Consider the following 21491-nt stretch of genomic DNA (forward strand, 5'->3'; position numbering starts at 1 on the left):
AGGATCACCAAAGTGTCCTGGAATAGTCAGTGGCTTCCAGAGACTTGGCAAGTGGCTGCTACCGAATGTCGTTTGCTCGTTATTCCAGAGTGGCAATCACTCAAAAGGGAAAAGCCCAGCATTCCAATAACTTTTTTGTTGAAACTTTATAGTCTCTGCTTAAAATATCTCCATGGTGCCCCTCTGGGTTATGAAACAATCAGATGCAATATTACTTAATAGCATCAAATGGACACTAGCAACTTACTAATTGAGAGATAATTGTTTAATTCAGGCAGCTACTACTTTGGTTTCAGTACTTTTTTTTCTTTGGCCAGAGAAAAGGTGGTGGTTCTGCATGGTTTGGCTATTACCCAAAAAATTTAAAAGTCAGACCCACATCAGAAAAGATATTAGAAAAGATACATCTTATATTTGTGGAAAACAACAAAAGCGTGGATTATTTCAGCACCACCAGTGTTTCTGTGTTATACTCATGTGGCGGAGAATAAACACCGCGCGCCCCGGAAGTTTGGGCTTTGGGCTATCAAAAAAGAAAGCAAAACCTGCTCTCTCACCTCCTCGTGTCACTGACTGTTTTCTTTTGCCCCTTTCACCCTGACCCCTTCTTCTTCTCAGGGAAGGTGAGATTCAAATCTCTGGAGCCCCCCTCCAATGCTGTCAAGCTGTCGTTCAGTGCTGCTCAGAAATAAGGAAAGAAATTTGACAAGAAGCCACCCCACATCTTGGCTGCCAGGAGAAATACCATCTTTGAGGTCATGCCATTCATGAAGACATTTTTATTATTGTTTTGTCCGTCTATTTTTCTGTTGCAGTCTCAGTGGAAGACGTGTGGTCTTGCTCGTGCAAAACCCATCTGGAGAGAATCCGTTCTTTCTTCTCCACGTCTTTGCTGCATTTCGGCTTCCCCAGCTTCCTTCCTCACCTGGCAAAGCTGGCTGGCTCTGGACGTTTTGCAGGCTGAAGAAAATCACTGTTTCGCCTCCAGCAAGGAACAGAAATGTTGCAACCCTGACTCCTCCTCTAATGAAGAAAGAGTGAACAAGTGCACTTGTTGGGCTTCTTCTCCCAGAGCCTCCGGGCTGGGGGAGCCAAGGCTGAGATCCCGGGACACCCCCCGGTTGGGCTGGGCTTCCCGCCCGCCCGCCCCCTTCCATTTGGGTCTAACTCGCTCCTCTCCCTCTTTCTGGATTTTACCGGCTGTTCCTGAAACAGCTTTACACACGATGGATCTCCACGTCCTTTTACAGGAAGTGCTCACGGACTGAGATGGCAGACTTTGCTCCCCGGCAAAAGTGAGTACCCATCGCGGGCTGAACCGAGAGCCCAGGGGTGACGGGGGATGGTGCGGGCGGCGCCGGGGCCGCGGATTCGAGGCCGCGTGCGGGGAGGCGAGCGCGGGCTGCTCCGGAAAACGCCAGAAACCCGGCGGAACCGCCCGGCGGCAGCCTGGCGGAGAACCGGGGCTCTGACAGCAGGGAGGTCCCCTCTCAGAGGAGCTAAAAATACTCTATCCGCCCCCCACCCCTGCCGCTTTTACAACTGCACGCATTAGTCTTTATAAAGGCATCTTCAGAAGCACCCTTAAGAATGAGTTTCGGCGTGACTGTGGGATTCTCAGAAGGTACATTATTTACATCAAATTGAAAACAAAAAAACTAGCGGGGAGGGGGAAGGGGTTCAGACAGGTGATGCGCCGACGGCGGGCTTGAGGATTCTCCCAGCAGCACCAGCACGCGCCACGTCCCGGGTATCCGGCGTGCAAAGTTGAGCGGTACCCGTGCTCACCCGAAAGGCGTGGCTCCCTCCCCACCAAAAAAAGGCAGTGGGAGTAGTGGCAGGTAAGCAGCCTCCTGGCTGTCATCCGGAGCCCAGCCGAAGGGAGGCGGCCCGACCTCAGCAAAGGAATTCCAGCTGCAGAGGCAGCTGCGGGAGCCGCTGGAGGGAAGAGGACCAGAGAGGAGAGGAGAGCGGAGAGGAGGGGAAGTCAGGCAAACTCAGGTAACTGGGGAGCCAGAGCGCTGCCGCAGCGAGGGCTGGAGTTCCAGCTCTTTGAGTGGGAGAAAATCCTTTTAGTGGCCTCTACCTGTGTCCTGGGCAAGCAGCCACGTTGCCCTAATAACAAGCAATTTAGGATTTTCGATGACTGGCCTTGAAAATGGTTGCAAAACAGTATTATTAATCTGGAGGGATTCGTTTGTTTTCATTCATCAACTTGGTTGGCAAAGATTTCCCACCCGAGTTTCATGCTTCTTGGTCGGGGGAGTGTTGCTAATCCCACCTCTGCCTCTGGCTGTGCAAACTTGGGCAAGACACTTATGGTCTCTGGGCCTCATTTTTCCTTGCAACATTTAGGGCAATGTATATATATATATATATATATATATATATATATATATATATATATATATATATATATACACCACTAACATTGTATGTGTGCATATGTGTGTGCAACATTTAATGCAATATATATATTGCCCTAAATGTGTGCATATGTGTGTATACATACACATCTACTATATTTATATATATATCATTACTTATATATGAATATATGTAAAATTAGTGGGGCAAAAGTGCTGCAGAATAGTGTAAGAAAGAAGCTGATGAAATTTTAAATTTCAGTGGTTCTTAAAAATTGGGGCTCATAAGTCCTTTTGAGAATTAGATATGAGTCCTCTCCCAAAGGAGCAGGGGGTGGGGAGGGGGAATATTCTTATGCAATGTACATAAAGTTTTGAAAGCGATCCCTGGGGGTTTTTGGACATCCCCTGAAGACCCTGCCTGAACCCCAAGTGAACATCCCTTGCCTTCCTTTCAAGGGCCTGCATCAACCTTCCAGCCAAACCTCTGCAGGCAGCTGGGCTGGCTGTGGGAGTAATCTGGCAGGCTTCCCTGGGGGTCTGGAGTCAGCCGTGCTGCTGAAGGAAGAGCCTTCCTTTCCTGAGTGAGCTCCCGGGACGCTGTTTCCCAAGGGCTTCACCAGTCTCTGCCTTGTGGGGAATCCTCCTTACAAACTCTTGTAATGACTTTCCTAAGGTCATAATTCTGAGCCCTGGAGTTTTCACTCCTGCAAACAGCACTGGAGAACACCTACAGAGGGTCACTGTCTCAAAAAAGAGCTCTTCTTGTCCCCTAGCTGGATGTCAGACAGTGAGACCAAGGCTTGGTTTTGAAACGAGGTGCTATTTGCTCCCCGATGCATAGTAGGAATAGTAATGGTCTTCTTTGGGACCTCTGCACTTTTCCTTTAAGGTACTAGGGACTCATGCCTCGTGGGACCTGGGTCTTCCATTCGCAATGCCAGCAAGGTGTAGCAGAGGACACAGGGAGCTTTGGAGCCCAACAAACCGGGCTTCAAATCTTGGCTCTCACAGTTCAGGCAAGTCACTGAACTCTGAGTCTCACTTTTCCTATTGGTGAAATGGGGAGCAATACTGCTTTCTTGCACAGTTGTTAGGAAAATGAAAAATAAAAACTGGAAATGCCTAGTCTATAGTCAATGAGAGACTGCTAGTATTGATATTAATGTGAGGTTATAAGTTAGTGGTAAATAGACTCCTGCTTTTTTAGAACAGTTTACTGTCTCCTATAGGGCTTACGTCAGCAGAAGAATGAGTAAAATCAGTCCTGGTCGAGTTATTCTGAAAGATGAATGGTGGGTTCAGAATACAATGTTGGGTTTACTGCTTCACCTTTGTCAAGCAGAGCGTTCTGTGCTGCCAGCAAGTGAAATGTGTCCAGACTGGAGTGGATTCTTGACCCTTTCTCTGAGTTCTCTTTTGGCCCATAATCTTGAATACAAAACAGCTAGATCTGTGCCTGTGGCTACAAGCATCTCGGTATGGAAACTGGAGAAGTCTGATGGCTGCCTCCGTCTCCAGATACGCCACACACTGTCTCTGTAAAGAGAAATGTCTCCATTTCCATCTTTCTCAGCTCGGCACAGATTTAATCAACCCAGCTAATACCCTCTGTCTCTCTCCGTGGTTCTGGCCCCTCAGCTGCAAGAATTGAATGACGTAGAAATGGGGGAAAGAACTATCAGGATCTTAAAAGGAAAATGTATCCCTTCTAAGTAGCCATTCCAAAGATCTATCAGTATATTCCGGCAAAGCATTCTTGAATGCAAAGATGACAGTATTGATACCTACTAGTCACTGAGTCTTCAAGGTGTACTAAGCACTTTCCTACATTCCTTCAATTAATTCTCACAGTAACATCGCAGGGTCTGGATTAGCACTTAAAGCTTTACAGATATGGAAACTGAGGGTTAGAGAAATTTACATGACTTGCCCAGTCTGCATAGCTGGTAAAAGGCAGAATCAGGATACAAGCCCAGGTCTGTCTGACTTTGACACCCACTCTTGTTCCAGACTCCCTGCAGTCAGAAAGTTTCATCATGCTAACTGGGTGCCAACCTAGTTCTTCTTTCGAAGGGCAGGAATAACCAAATCCTTTGGGTGACTTAAGTGGCGTGAACGTACACTTTGCATGTGATACACATCAACAGGTAGCGATAAAATCACCTGTGGAGAATAATTTTCCTGTCCCTTCCCCAGCCCAGCTGTTAGACTCAAGAAAGACAACACTCACCCCCAGCAGGGGAGGCTGGCTCGCGGCCACTGACTTCCTGAGCAATTCGTTTAGGTCAGAAAGAGCTCTGAAAAAAAAAAAAAAAAAAAGAGCTCTGGAATTTTCATTCTCCATTACCTTTAGAATCAGGACACTGTTTATTTATATTTGCCTCTGTGTGTTGAGCATTCTTTCATTCATTCATTTATTCCACAAATACTTACTGAACTCTGAATAAGACAGACAAGGCCCTAGCTCTTGTAAAGCGGCTATGCTAGAGAGATGTATAAGAAACAGGTGAACAAATATATAAATCAGATAATTTCAGATATTGATAAATGCCATAAAGAAAGTAAAGAGAGGCTGGGGGCTCAGAGAGTAACAGGGCTTGGGGGCAACTTTAAATAGGGCAGCCAGAGAAGGTTTCCATAAGAAGGTCACCCTTAAACTTAAACCTGCAGAGTAAGAGGAAGCCAGCCCCATGAAAATCTGGGGAAAGGCTGCCTTAGCAGAAGAAACCTTGAGGGAGAGTTCTGGAAGTGAATAAATGAAACAGTAGAGCCTCAAATACAATGCAATAGCCCCTTAGAAATCAAGTCGAGTTTTATAAAGGAGAAATCACTGTTTGACTGCCTATTATGCTATTCTAGGGTGTTCTCTGTAATTTCTGCCTAGTTTATTTAATCTTCTCAGCATTCTGGTGAGTTAGCTACTCTGTCTTGATTTAATAGTTGAAGAAACTGAGACTTATAGAGGGTAAGCAGCTAGTCCAAGGCTATAAAGCTGGTATTTGAATCCCACAGTCTGTTTTGCAGAAAGTTTACCAAACTTTTTGCTTACACAGCATGTGGCCTTTGAGATCATCTCTTCTAGGGGATAGCGAAAGAGCTAGCAGAAAGAAAATATCAAGTCTATTAGGTAGCTAAATACTGCCAGTAATTTCTATTTGATGTCCCAGTTTCCAGTCAGCATGTCTAAACCTGCACTGCGTAGTACGGTAGCACTAGCCCCATGTGGCGACTGACCCCTTGAAATGTGACTGACTCGTGCAAGCTGAGATGTGCTGTAAAACCCGTACCAAAAAATACATGTCTATCTCATTAGTTTTTATACTGACTGTATGTTAGAATGGTAGTGTTTTAGCTGTAGGGGTTTAGTTGAAATATATTATTAAAATTAATTTTCCCTGTTTCCTTTCAATTTGTTTTAATGTGGTTAGTAGAAAATTTTAAATCACATATGTGACTCGCATTATATTTCCATCAAACGGCACTGCTATAGACGAATCAGTTGACAGAGATAGGATAGGAAATTTTTCCTCCTTCTTCTTAGCATAACTTTCCCTTTATTCTTGGCTAAGGCTCCTTCGCATGTCTATCCCTTAATACAGTTTCTCGGTGAAACAGTAGACAAGAGAAAAAGAGGTCCCTCTGTGTCCTCCCTCACCCTCATTATTCTGCTGAGTGGGTGATCATTCAAAGCCCACTACCTCATGCCACTATGGGATTTGATGAAATAGACTCAGTGGTTACTTTCATCACCAGGGCCCATTCCCTTACCCAGGCAAATCTGAAGCTTTCAAGCATTCTGTGACCAAAGGGTCATTTTGAACCTGGATATACTTTTACCATAAAATCATTTCCTAGGACAATGTTTTTGTCATTCCGAGACTTTGTAAAATCATCCCAGCAGACAGCCAGGGTTTCATGTCCGTGTGCGAAGATCATTAAATAAATTATCTCATTGTGGTGATAAATGTTTCCCCCTCTCTGTGCTTTCGCTTAAAACAGCTTGAACAAGATGCAGTCCAAGTTTCCAGAAGGGCTGTTCCAAGGACATCACAGAAGGCCATTTTGACTTCTCTTGTCCACTAGCTAAGGTGGCCTTGAATATGTCAATGCAGTGAAGATATGATTGGTTTGATGTATTCCAAAGGGAAGAACGTGCAGATTCTGGGGTTGTTAGGGGAAGCCTCTGGTCTGGGGTGTCAGAGGCCTGGATTCGACTTTTGTCTACTGGTTTGTATGTTACCCTCACCCTCATTCCCCCAACAATCTTGTAGAAAGGTCAGAGTTGATGAGATAATGCCACAGAAGATGTTAATGGAGAAATGTACAATAAGATGATTGGCTGTGGACTGTAGACATTTGCTACAGGGAAGAATTTCCTTTCTGCAGCTTTCTACAGGGTATACAGGCAGACCTAGGAGATATTGCTGGTTTGGTTCCAGACCACTGCAATAAAGCAAATATTGCAATAAAATGAGTCACAAAATTTTTGGTGTCCTAGTCCATATAAAAGTTATGTTTACGCTCTACTGTAGTCTATTAAGTGTGCAGTAGCATTATGTCTAAAAAGCACTGTACATATTTTAATTAAAAAAGACTTTATCACTAAAACATGCTAACCACCATCTGACAACGCAATTTGTAAAAAAAGAAAAAAGAAACCCAAAATATCTGCAAAGTGCAATAAAGCGAAGACCAATAAAATGAGGTATGCCTGTAACAAGATGCTCTTTGAGATATACGAATGGCATTTGTTTCCACTCGAAATCTAAATCTTGGGGGGAAATAGCAGTAAGAAGCTGACAGGAGCGAACTTTAGTGTATCTACCTCAACAGTAATATGTATTTTTCGGCATCTTCTAAGCCAAGCGGTCTGTGCCAGGCTCCATGGGGAAAATTTAAAAATCTTAAAGCAAGGTCCTTGCACTGGGGGAGCATGTTATCTCGCTGGGAACATGGGCATAAACATGAAATACCAGGAGCAATGTAAGATGAAATTTACTAAGTGTTACCTGGACACTTAGAAACGGACAGTTAGAGTTCGGAGATTCCAGAGGGCATTGTGCCCCCAAGCCCTAAAGTACATTGAGAAAAACAAGGTAAGAGATGGACATTGAAGGGTGTAAGGCTGGGCTGTAGACCAATGGACACTGGGGGTAGGGGATGGTGGGAGGAAGGCACTCCAAGTAAGGAGATGAGCACACCTGGCCTGGCGATGAAAATGTGCCTGGACTGTTTAGTGATGTGAAAAAGGACAGTTGGAATCACCAGGGAAGCTTTTAAAAGTTATTGAGGTTCCCAGCCCATTCCAGAATTTTCATTTAAGAATGGGGCCTGGGTGCCAGTGTTATTGTTGTTTGTTGTTTGTAATTCCCCAGAATATTCTAACATGAAGCCAGAGTTGAAAGTGACCTAACAAAAACACAAAGTCTTTGTCTTGTCATCATGGACAATAAAATTAAAAGGGTAATATTTTCAAGGGAATGAAATGGACAATTAAGATGTATGGTCTTTATTTTGTAGGAGTTTTATATACACGAATGCAGTCTTTTTAATTCACAGACAATTGTTTGTAGTGATTCTGTCGACTTGGATGTTGTGGCTGAATGGTGTAGCCAGCTGCCCACTCCTGTACGCTGTGTGCTTTAGGGGTGCCCTTTAGTCAACCCTGGCTAAGTGTGAGGCGATGGGTATCTCATAGCTCTTTGTATCCACCAGGCTTTGTGTAGTCATTGCAAAGGGCTTCATTATCATGCCCATTAGCGCCCACAGTAGCTATTTTTTAACAGTCTGTAACCTTGCCTCACCTTTCCAACTTTACAAATTGGGAAATGGAGTTTAATTACTTGTCTTGGGCCTTGAGGCTTGCTGGCAACAGAGTGAAATGAGGATTCTCAGCCACTGAATTCCCCGTATCTTAAGGCGTGTGTGCCCCATCTCCTGCTGCTGTTAGAAAACTCTGTACTTAGCCATGTTATTTCTTCAATGAATGAATGTTACAGATCAGTAGGTGAAGGATGACTAGTCTGCCCCAGCTGGCAACACTGTGATTATAAGTGTCAGCGGCCCGCAGGTAGCTGCAGTGGTCCCAGGAGCCGCAGCCCTATCATCTTGGAATTCAAGTGAAAGCGTGGTCAATCTTACCCACTCTTCCCTGTGGGAAGTGAAGTCTCTGTAGTCCCAGAGCTTTCAGGCTGTTCTGATTTCTCTTCTCTGAAGCTTCGGTTCACTGAAAGGATGATGGGTTTTGTTACACACCTAAAAAAAGAGAAGAAAGCCCAGCAATTTTTACAAGCTGCCTTTTTAAAGAATTCCGTGTATGTCTTAACTTCTGGGTTTACTGCCAATGGTGAGGCTGGGAGGTCTTTATGAAGGGTGATGGAACAGAGCTAGAGTCTTAGCATTGCATCCTCCTTAGGACATGAGGATAGGGCAGTTTTGTGCCATTCCAAAATGGTTATTTTCTTTTCTTTCTCTGTCTTGAAATCCATTACTGATTTTAAAACAGTTTCCAATCTCTTTAGCTATAGCAAAAAGCAAGCCTGTAAAACAGTGGTCCTTGACACTGACTGCACACGAGAATCACCTTAGGAGCTTTAAAAAGTAAGGCTGCCCAGGCCTCATCCCTAAACCCATTAAATCAAGATTCTGAGCATGGAGCCTGGGTATCGTATTTATCTACAGTTCTCCAGGTGATCTCCGCTAAAAGCTGACCTTACTTCTCAGCTAAGGTCCAAATCTTCATGACTTATTTGTTTCTTCTTCTGCCTTGTTTTAAGTGTCATGGACCCCAGGAAAGCATTCAAACCGTATTTTCATTGGGTAGCAACTTCATCAGTCTACTCTTTGGAAGCAGGATTTCTAGCATAAAATTGAGGTTTCTACCTATATAAACTAACTCCGTATTCAGAGTGGCGCTGCATGGCCTCATGACTAAAATTTCTGTATGTGCAGTTTGGAAATCAAGTTGCCAGAAGCTTGGAAGATAAAGGTTAAGCCTCCCTGCCGTCCATGTGTTAGATTTCCCAGTTGCCATGTTGGTATTTAGTCACCTAACGCTTGCTTTCTGTCTCAGCCATTTTAAAGCCAGATGACTCCATTCCCGTTCACACCCTTATTAAAAATATAATTACAGCAGTATTCTCTGTTATTGGGTAGACTTTATTAGGTGAATTGGCCAAGAACTAACTAGGTTGTGTAAAACTCTCTCGGTCTCAGGAAAACATTTGTGTTGCAGAGGCCACCAGCCTCAGACCGGGCTAAAGGAGTCATGAATCTGGGTTTGGAAAGAGCCAGTTACAAGTCACACTAAATAGAGAAGAACTTAGGTTATGGAAGGTGATTCTAGAATCAATCTGAGAATAATTATCCAGGGTCCGGTTAAGTCTAAGACGCCAACCCTTCTCAGAAGGTCGTATGAATACCCAAAAGTAACCAAGTTCTTGTGCTAGATGTGGGGGGAGGGGGGAGGATGGACCACTCCACTTTTCTGGAGTGCTGAGATTGCAGGATTAGGAGCTGAGAAGGTGTTAAGGAGGTTGCAGAGGGAAGGATAGGCAAAGGTCTGCTCTTAGCCAAGCATCATGGGCAACAGCAATTGTTATTCGCTCAACTAATATTTATAGAGGGTCTGCTCTGTGCCAGGGACCGTTACAGGATAAAGTGATGATGTTCTTGTTCATCTGAAGTTTACATTGCAGTGAGAGGAAACAGATATCCATACTAAGAAACAGATAAATAAACTAAAATCACTTAGTGCTATGAAGAAAAACGCAGTGAGGTAAAGGGATCAGACCAATGAGGGCTGCCTTCAATAGGTTTACAGGAGTTGCCCTCTCTGAAGAGGCGGCATTTGAGCTAGTGCATCAGCGTTGAAGAGAAAGCCACGCAAAGATCGGGAGAAAGAACCAGGCAGAGGGAACAGCAAGAGCAAAAGCCCTGAGGTTGGAAAAGGTTTGGCGTGTTCAGGAAACAGAAAGGAGACCGGTGTGGCTGGACACTTAGGGAGGAAGGGATAGAGTCAGACAGGAAAACAGCCCTGAGGGCCTGAAGTCATGCATGGAATTAGGATTAAGTGCTTTAAGGAAATCACTGGGAGCTTTTAAGTAGGGGAGTAATGTGTCTTACACTGTATTTTAGAGGTCTCTCAGGCTCCTATGTGTAGAGTGCATTGTAGACTGGAAGCAGAGGGAGAGCTTGGGAGGCTGGTGAGGAAGTCCGGCAAGAGGTGATGCTGGGGCAGTTAAGGGGTAGCAGTGGGTAGAAGAAGTGTTGGATTCAGGATGTGGGGGTAGGGCCAACATGGCTTTCAGATGGATAAGGCCAGTGAAAGTGATACCAGACCTAGTCCTGTCTGAGATCATTGCCCCTGCCCTGTCTCGACTTGGGCCACTGGTTTTGAACCAAAATGGAAAAACATTTAGGGTTATTTGAAAACATGGGGGATTTTGGCCTTAACCTATTTAAGCAGGGAAAAAACCAAATTCCTGTCCAAGGAGAAATTCCTGTTCGTTGTTTTTTTACCTCCTAACCAGAAAAATTTCATCCTGTCTCGTTAAGACTGTTCTGATGGGTTTTGATGTTTCTGATTAGTGTGCTTTTCGTTAGTGCTGGAAATGTCACATTCACATTGCTAGCTTATTTCTTTTCCGAGTATTTTGACTCTTGGGCTATATTAACTGAGCCCTTCATGCTGTTGGACATTTACACGTGGCCTTTTGCAGTTGGTCAGTTTCTCCATATAAACTCTAACATCATAATAGCAAGCATTTAATGAGCACTTACTATATATATCAAGGCATTGTTTTAAGAATTTCACGTTTTAACTCCTTTATTCCTCCTACCCATCCTTTAGTTAGTGTCCTCATTATTATCATTTTATAAAAGAAGAAATGAGGCAAAAAAATAGTTTAAGTCATTCACCCAAAATCACACAGCTGGTAAGTCGCAAAGCCAGGTTTTGAAGAGTCTGGTTGCAGAGCTTGGCTGTACCACTTTCCATGGATCTCCTTTTCGGTCTTTCCTATATCACTGAAGCTGCGACTTCGGAATTAAACTTGTTTCTCTTGCAAAAACCTAAAGGTACCACTAGGGGGCACTTCAACTGAGCAGGGCTTCCAGGAGTGGGACTGCTGGGGAAATGGCATAATTCAGAGGCTGGATGATCCAGCCGCCTCCAGGAGGGCGTCTCATCTGAACCGCCTTCCATCTGCCAAGGTGGAAGGATAAATGCCCACCAAGGGAACTGGCTGGACAAAGGTGCTGACACTAGAGGACTCTTGAGGAAATGCTCCCTCTTCTCCACACCGCCTCTTCTGCCCACTATGCATAGTTCCTGTAGTTGTACCCACCTACCTGTCCCCTCTCAAAGGATGGAAAATACCAAAGTTACTCAGTAAGCCCTGCAGCAAATTCTAGTAGTTCTTCAGGTCATCTGAGGCTGGCCTTCAGAAACTAACCGAAAAGGAGTCATTAATTCAGTTGTGATCACAGTTTTGCTTTAAAAATATTGAAGAGTCTCCCTAGAGTTGTATTATTAGAAGTTCAGTAAGTCTGGTGAACATAGGAGGTCATGCTGCCTTCTGTACCTTCTACTGAATATCGGCTCCAGGAAAGTCTTCTCTCAAGTGACTTGGTTTTCCAATAATCAGCGTGAAAGTAACAGACCTTCCCCTCTTCCCAATGGTGGTAATGACAATGAATTTAACAGAATGGAGGTTTTTACAAAGAAGCTCATTAAAGTTTCTTTAACTCCACTAATGAATTCTCCAGCAATGACTATAAAGGCAGTAATTGTGGCAAAATTCCTCTTCTAGAAGTTTTAGCTTGTTATGTATTTTAATTAAATAGAAGGCATTTTTTTTTGCTCCAGTTGCCATAGGGTAGCTTTCTATTCAGATTGATGTGCAATCATGGGAATTGTTGAATTTACCTAATCAAATCATCAATCTGCTCATTCAACTGTTTGACTTTCAATAAACGTGTTATTTTAAAATGATATACATGACAGATATTTCCTATGGTTATATTAACTTCCAAATTCAAAACTACAAAGGAGTCAAAGAAATATAGTTGCATTTGCATTAGGCTATCATCTTACTGAAGTTAGGAAGATTTCAGTGGAACATCAATTAATTACAGAAAGCTTGAAAGCCATTTCAGGCCTTTGAATATCCTCCAAATAGCCCAGAATTCTGCAAACAGCATCATTCTTTTTTAATTTTATCTTCAAATCTGTAAGGTAAACTCCTCCTTTATTGGATGGCTTTGATTAAATGCTCAGCAGAAAGTGAGAGTGAATGTGTATCAAATGTAGATACGTCTTAAAACCAAGTCATTCAAAGATCAGAAAAATGTCATGGAAGCTATGTGACCATAGGGGTGACGCCATTGCCTCATTTGGAGTTTGACCAGAAGAGTTTTCTTTTTCTTTTAGGAAACTTTTCTTATTTTACTTTTCAAAGGACATCGCTGAAACCATAACATTGTTATCTGTGACTTTTAAATTTTTTATTTATTTTTGTATAAGGTTTAAAATTCAAGGTAAGAAAGAATATTCAATAAAAAATAGGCCTTCCTTCTCCTGTCCCATGGCTACCCAGTGCCCCCAAAGGCAATCACTCATATTATTATAAAAATATCCTATACCTTTGCAAAAATACACTATGTATATAAATATAGGCTAGGTGTCCTTTTTTTGTTATTTCACATGAGATGCTGTGCTCTGGGAAGCCAGAACCTACATTCTATTATGGACCTCCCAGTCCTACCAGCACTGATTCCTTATTGAACCTGGAACTTCCTATCTCAGCTCAAGTGTATTATTAGAGGATACACAGCAGTATTTTCAGAGGAGGGTTCACCTGCCAAGTACAGAGGAGAAGATGCAATTACATGAGATGCCCACCCTGGGTATTGGTGGACATGTATTTTCTGTGGTGAGTTTACAAATAATCCAGATGGAGTCATTAAGTATCGGGATAAGAGTCCTGGGGTCTCAGCCTTCTTGGGCTCAGACTTCTGCAGGGACTTAGGGATGTTGGGGTTCCCTTAGCTCCCAAAGCTGCCACACATGCCCACTTTCAGAAAGCTGGTGGTATAAGCTCCTCCCGGCATTCCCCGAGCCTCAGTGCCATCTTTTGTGTTGACCTAGGGCACAGCTTGTCCATGGTCATCACTCACTAATGACCATTATATGCATGTCTTCTCTAGTGGATCACACAGGAGAGCATGGAAGGCCTAAGAAATGCGTTCACTTCCTTATTTCATCTCTCCTGAACTATCATCTTACTTTGTTCCAGAAAGAATTCCCCTTTGTCTCCACCTACCACACTAAGATGCCCCCATGTAAGCCCCCCAATTTTTGTGTCCCCACTCACACTCTATTGTCTGCTTTCCTCTGTCAGACACCATGCTCCTCTGAACGGAATGTTCCTAAGAATGTATTAAAGAACTTGGTCAGCCGTTCAGGCCCCCATAGTTCAAGAAGTGAACACTCCCAGCATTTGCAGTTTAATAGCAATGGTTCAACCTAATATCTATACTGGTGAGAACTACTAGCAGCTAGGTGGGAGAAACATATTTGGGGCAGGTGAAGACCTCCAATCACACGTGGCAGTAGTTTCCTCTGCGGCTGACGTGTAATATTACAAGTATGGAAGCCTTGTTGTTATCCAGCTGAGTTAAAAGTAAGCCCTCGGTGCCAAAAGTAAGCCCTTACTCTTTTTTGTTGTTGTTGCAATACGCGGACCTCTCACTGTTGTGGCCTCTCCCGTTGCAAAGCACAGGCTCCGGATGCGCAGGCTCAGCGGCCATGGCTCACGGGCCCAGCCGCTCCGCGGCATGTGGGATCTTCCCGGACCGGGGCACGAACCCGTGTCCCCTGCATTGGCAGGCAGACTCTCAACCACTGCACCACCAGGGAAGCCCAGCCCTTACTCTTATTTCTAAACATCAGTGAATTAGGATCTTGTAAGAACCTGGAACTTGCCCTCTGAGTAAGAGTCTCGTGTGTGTCTTGCCAATGAGAACTTTCACTAGAATCAGATAGACTCAGCACAAATGTCAGCTCTACCCTTTCAGGGACAAGGCTGTGGAGCAAGTTAGTTGCCTGCCTGTGCCTTACTTTCTCATCTGTACAGTGAGGACACTAAAACTTACATTGCAGGGTTGTTGGGAAAATAAGACAAGATGAAGTATGTAAAAACACTTGGCACCAAGGAAGCACCCGATTCATGGGAGTATCACTTTCATCAGAGAATTCATGGCTTACTGGGAGGCCAACAAAGGTACAGGCAGCGAGGCAAAATTCCAAGTCATGGAGTAAGTGTTGAGTGCGAGCTTAGCACACATTAGTAAGCTTGTGAGGTCCTCAGAAGTCCTTGTATGGGCCACTCAGTTCAACCGTTTCCCTTCCTTCTTGCACCAGCAGACCAACATGGCACTTCCGCTTGGCAACCCTTATAAAAGAAGTTACCTTCTCTGGATACAGAAGCAGCATATTCCTTCTTTCTGCTGAATCTGCTTTGAGGCTGTGCCTCAGAGTAGGTATGTGACTCATGGAAAGTTTGCTTAACTTCTTTCGAGTGTTAGTCTCCTTATTTGTAAGAATAAGATAATGAAGATAATGCCCTATTCCAGGATTATTTTGAGGATAGACTAAGATAATGGATGACCTATAGTCTATAGTTCGTCCTCAGAACAAGCTCGTTCCTTTCTCCCGTGACCCCCCATATGTGGATGGTTTGAACCGTGCGTCACACATGGAGGGAAGGCTCTGGAATGATAACAGATAGTTTGTTGACTTGGTGCTTTGTACATCCAACCACAAATGGCATACTTTCAAGGCCATTGTTCTTCCCAAATACTTAACCGGGGAGCTGGGTTATGAGCCTTTGGTACCCAGATCTGATAAGTATCCGGGAAGACTCAAGAGAGATGAAGCTCGGCGATCAGCTGAATATACCTTCTCCATTTGCCTTACCTTTGATGCCACAGGCAAATCAGAGCCCGTTGGGCAGTGTGAAATTCTGAGAAATGAGGTGAAGGCAGAAGTACCTGTTCTTCCTCTAGTAAAGCCAAGGAAAATGGAAAAGTTCAGAAATATATCAGCACCACTGGCAAGCATAAGAGGGAAGGCAGTTAATGTGCCGCAAAAACTCACATTGCCGGGGAAAGCACTGCTCCCCGCTGTTGCTAGAGAGCCTGTCAGACTGGCCTCAGACTGGACAAAGCCCTGAATGGCCAGAGACTGGGCTCTGCAAGAGCTGGACCCTAGGCACCGAGGATTGAAAACCAACCTAATAAAGCCGGCCTGTTTCCATTTCTGAGCAATGAAATGATATGGGGTTTGTGACTCACTGACCCACTTGGAAGGCCAAACAATTAATGAAGGCAAAGTGCTTGGCTTCTTTCGGCCACGTGGAGGGGGCTTCACACTTGGATTGCAGTGTGTGCACCAGAAGGAACTGTCGGGTTTAGATGCTTATTATTATTCGCTATTTAATTTGGGTTCTTTCCGTTTATTTCTGATTTCTTAAACATAATTGTGATTAGTGATATAATTTCATTTGAGAACAAATGTGTAGTAAGAATCCAGTAGCGAAAATCTGTAAGAGACTAAAATAGGTTTAGGAACTGCAGTAACATGGGCTCCAAATGTCCTATGTTAGGTTGTTAAGGTGAACATCAGTAATGTACACGGGGAATACTTTGAAATCTAAGGCATGATCAAAATGTAATAATTTAAAGGTTGTGGATTCCTTTTAAAACAGAAGTTGCTTGTGGCTTAGGGAAATCTTCAACGGGAGCATAAGCAATGCTTATGGATTCTCACCAAAGTAATCAGGAGACTGTGTATGTAAGAACTTGATGAATACATGTTCAAGTGTAAAACAATTTCTCCCCACAATGGTAATTCATGAAGGCCTACTTTACAAAGTGGCCAGTGATTGGGACCTTCTTTTTTTCTTCTCTTTTTTCTTTTTCTAACGTGATTTCTTTTTTTTTTTAATTTTTGAATCTTATTTTATTTATTTTTTTATACAGCAGATTCTTATTAGTCATCAATTTTATACACATCAGTGTATACATGTCAGTCCCAATCGCCCAATTCATCACACCACCACCCCACGCGGCTTTGCCCCCTTGGTGTCCATATGTTTGTTCTCTACATCTGTGTCTCAATTCTGCCCTGCAAACCGGTTCATCTGTACCATTTTTCTAGGTTCCACATACATGCGTTAATACACGATATTTGTTTTTCTCTTTGTGACTTACTTCACTCTGTATGACAGTCTCTAGATGCATCCACATCTCTACAAATGACCCAATTTCGTTCCTTTTTATGGCTGAGTAATATTCCATTGTATACATGTACCACATCTTCTTTATCCATTCGTCTGTCGATGGACATTTAGGTTGCTTCCATGACCTGGCTATTGTAAATAGTGCTGCAATGAACATTGGGGTGCATGTGTCTTTTTGAATTATGGTTTTCTCTGGGTACATGCCCAGTAGTGGGATTGCTGGATCATTTGGTAATTCTATTTTTAGTTTTTTAAGGACCTCCGTACTGTTCTCCGTAGTGGCTGTATCAATTTACATTCCCACCAGTAGTGCAAGAGGGTTCCCTTTTCTCCACAACCTCTTCAGCATTTGTTGTCTGTAGATTTTCTGATGATGCCCTTTCTAACTGGTGTGAGGTGATACCTCACTGTAGTTTTGATTTGCATTTCTCTAATAATTAGTGATGTAGAGCAGCTTTTCATGTGCTTCTTGGCCATCAGTATGTCTTCTTTGGAGAAACATCTATTTAGGTCTTCTGCCCAATTTTGGATTGGGTTGTTTTGTTTTCTTAAAAAAACTTTTCTTAATTTTTAAAAATGAACTCTCAATATTTGGAGGATATCAATCTGTTTTCTATAATATTTGTTCTATTTTCCCTGATTTGGTGATTGTCTTTTAATTCTGTTGAAAATATTTTTGACAAACAAATTTGTAAATTTTTGTGGCTCGAAGTCTATCACATGTTTCCTTTGTGATTACTTTTTAGCTGTTCATTCAACAGGTACTTATAGAGCGCTGTGTGTTTAGGCACTAAGCAAGATACTAGGGATAAAACAGAAAACGAGACAGAATGACTTTGCCTCCTCAGAGCTTACGGCCTAATGAGGGAGACAGACAAACAAAACGCAGGCCATTTTATACATAATATAGCTTATTGTAAGCTATGCAAGGGAAGTACAGAGTGTTTGAGACACTTAATCTGGAGTTTGGGGGTAAGGGAAGGCTTCTGGAAGAAAGCAGCTTCCTAGCTGAGAGTGAAGTGACAATGACAATGTGAACTGGGGCAGAGGAAGCAGTATGTGTGAAGGTTCAGTCACCTAAATGCTAAATGCGCTCTGTGCTTAGAGCACGGGTGTGTGTGTGTGTGTGTGTGTGCATGTGCCATGGGGTGAGGGGAGCAGCGGTCAACAGTATGAGCAGAGGACCCTTGGGGAGGCTGCTGCCATGGTCCAGGAGAGAGGTAATGATGATGGGCAGGGAATGTGCTGCGTAGCTCATGCCTCTTCATTTGAAAAGCAGTGCTTCAGCTGTATATATTACGTTCTTATGCACATCATACTGTCTAAAGCAAAATGATTTATTTAGGTTTATTGTTATGTCCATTCTTGGGCCAGCATCACTGACCCAAGATACAGCATCACTGTATCTACTGGTTTTGAGTTTTATGAAACATTTAAACCGGTGGGGCATGTACCCTCTGATCACTTTTTACTTTCAAAATCTACTCTTGCCAGTGTGTTCTCTTAGATAAATTCAAAAATGATTTTGAAAAGTTTGAAGAGTATATGCATATATATAACATATATGTGGGTAAATACATATGTGTGTATGTGTGTATGTGTGTGTTTACATATACACACACACTCGTATGCGCACACACACACATAAAATTTCCCATTGGTAATTTGATTGGGAATGTGATAAACTCGTAGTTCAGTTGTGGAAGAAATGGCATTGTCTTTAGTATTGAGTCAGCCCATCAGGAAGCATTGAACTTATTTGAATTATCTTTTATATTTCTTGTCAAAACCTTACAAATTTTTTCATATAGGCCCTCACATGTAGGAGGGTTAGGGTTATTCTTATGCATTTTATAATTTTAGTTTTTCATTATGAATGGATCTTTTTTCCATATCTTCTCTCCAATATTACTGAAATATAGGAAAAATACTAATGTGTGTATATTTTCTTTCCATCTATTTAACTCATTGTAATTAATTATGAGTTTTTAGTTGATTATAAGAGTTTGTAATCATGGTGTCTGTAAATAGTGATAATTTTTCTCCTTCTAATAGTTGCATCTAATTTCTATTTGATGTCTTACAATATTGATTATAATTTCTAGTAAATAATAATGATAACAGTGAGCTTCTTAATACCAATTTTAAGAAGAATGCCTCTTTGTTTAACACGGTTCAAAGTACATTCTGTGAGAACTAATAAAATAAACTTGGGAAATGCTCCAAATGAAATCCTGTCCCTCAGGGGTTCATTATTTATATTAATGTGTTGAGCGTCTGAGATCTGCAGTAAAGAAACATTCTACTGAGTTTGAGCATTTCTAAAATTCATTTGACCTCAGAAGTATTCTTCTCTCATTTGGAAATTTACATCTGTTATGACAGTCAAAATTATATTAATTTGATCTTACTTTTTTCAATATTTTGTGCATCCTTATCTCTATCTTTTTGCCATGTGGACTATGGTTTGGTTTTGCTATTCTTTTTTTCCAATAATTTAGAGGACTGTCATTCTTTTTTTATTTCTACAAATGATTGCACTTAAGATTTTTCAAAACGTTTCTACCTATACTTTATGCTTACCAAGGTCAAAGACAGGAACATCCATTTTCTAATCAAGTTCAGAATGAAATGGTGTGATTGAATTACCCCCTCACAGATGAGAAGTTTAATCCATTTTTACTTCCTTCCAACCCTTTTCTCAGTATTTATAAGAATAATTTAACATTTTCATTCAAGTTACTGTCGGTATTTTATATTACATGACTTCTCTTTCATGAATTATTTTACCTGCTCAGCAGGTAATCATTTACATTATATTCCTGGACAGTTCTATGGTTATCTGATTTCTGTGTCCATAGCTATTGTCATTTTACAACACAAGTTACTTACTTTTGACTTCTTATTTTAATTCATCTCTCAGGCAGCTAAAAGATGTCTTCAAGAATTATTGTAAGTAGGGCAAGTAGGTCATATATATTTTTTTTTAATCCCTTGCTTAGCATGAACAAATTTCTGTCAGATTTCAGCATAATGATTTGTCTGGGTATAGAATTCTTATCTCACCATCTTTCTTGCCTTTCGTATTTAGTCATGTGGTAGAAAAATCTGAGCTCATCCACATTTTTGTCTCTCAGTCACCAGCTTTTCTTCCTGGATTTTATGGGTTTTACATTCTAATTCAAATATGTTATCATAATGTATCTAGGTGTGAGCTCTTTTTACTGATTTTGCATAGTACTTGCCAAATCAATTCAATTTCCAGAGTCAGATCTTGCATTAGCACTGGGAAGGTTTTTTAAAAAATTTTTATAATTTTGAATATTTCTTTGGTTATATTTTCTTTATTCTCTTTCTCTTTTTTTTTAATTGAGGTATAGTTGAATTACAATGTTGTGTCTTAAAAAGGATACAAATGAACTTATTTACAAAACAGACTCAGACATAGAAAACGAATTTATGGTTACCAAAGGGGAACGGGGGATAGGAATAAATTAGGAGTTCGGGATTAACAGATACACACTAGTAAATGTAAAATAGATAAATAACAACGGTTTACTGTATAGCACAGGGAAATATATTCAATATTTTGTAATAACCTATAATGGAAAAGAATATTTTCTTCTTTAAAATATATTTTTTAAAATTTGAATGCTTTTTTTAGAGATGTAATTTACATCTGATAAAATACAAAGATTCTAAAGTGTATAGTTTTAGCAGTTTTACCAAATGCAAATATCTGAGTAACCCACATCTCTATCAAGATACAGAACATTTCCATCATTCCAGAAAATTCCCTCATGTTCTTTCCGAGGCAATCGAACGACCAGAAGTAACCACTGATCTGATTTCCATCACCTTAGATTAGTTTTGCCTGTTCTGCATATCATATAAATGGGACCTTACAATATTGTGTATGAGACTTCTTTCACTTTTTTCTAATGTTTTTTGAGATTTGTGCATGTTATTGCTTATATCAGTAATTCATTTCACTCATTGCTGAGTAGAATTCTATTATATGAATACACTGCATTTTGTTTATTGATGTTGCTATTTGTGGATACCTGGGCTATTTCCAGTTTGGAGCTATTGATATTCTCATAAGGGCTGTTGTGGACATATTTTTCACTTCTTTTGTATAACTAATTACCTGGGGTAGAATTTTGAGGTCAAAGGGTGGGAATAGGTTTAACTGGTAAGAAGCTACCAACAGTTTTCCAAAGTGGTTGTGTAAAATACCCCTACCAGCCATGTGAGTTTCAGCTGTCCTATAGCCCCACTACCATACAGTGTTGTTACTCTCATTTTAGTTGTCCTATTGGGTATGTAGTGGTATCTCATGGTGATAACTCTTCTCTTTTTCATGAGTACAAACTAACACTGATTTGATTCTGTTCCCCATTTTATGTATCTACCATCTCTTACCATGTTTATTCCTTTTAGGGAGTACAATGTGTACAGCTTCTATATTTTAGGGAGTGTCTGATTCTGTTTCTTATAGTGTCAGCTTTACCTCTTACCGCCTTCAGTGGACATATTAATGCTATTATTAATGCTATTCCTTTTTTGCTTCCCTACAATCCCTCCTTATCTCACCCAGCACCTTTTCTTCTTTCATCCCTTTATCTCGGAATGGCTGCCTGTCCTTTTCCACAGTGTCCTTTATCTACATCCATTGAGGGTGAGAAACAGTTTTCTAAAATTGTCTTTGAGGTGATGTTTCAGTTCCCTTGTTATGCACTTTTTCCACTAGCTATGCTACTTATTTTTCATGTTTATTCATCCAGGAATGAAAATAAATCTCCTTAGACCCAATATT

The 21491-nt window shown here is 41.6% G+C and overlaps 1 protein-coding gene across 1 annotated transcript in view; it reads left to right on the plus strand.

The window, feature by feature from the left end:
* Nucleotides 1-617: 617 nt before the first annotated feature.
* Nucleotides 618-21491, plus strand: part of PRLR (prolactin receptor) — a 172077-nt gene continuing 151203 nt past the window's right edge. Inside the window, exon 1 of the mRNA XM_060009602.1 lies at nucleotides 618-1295. The gene's annotated coding sequence lies outside the window, so the exon portion shown is untranslated. The remainder of the gene's footprint in view (nucleotides 1296-21491) is intronic.

Source organism: Delphinus delphis, chromosome 3 (assembly GCF_949987515.2).
Source record: "Delphinus delphis chromosome 3, mDelDel1.2, whole genome shotgun sequence".
NCBI lineage: Eukaryota > Metazoa > Chordata > Mammalia > Artiodactyla > Delphinidae > Delphinus > Delphinus delphis.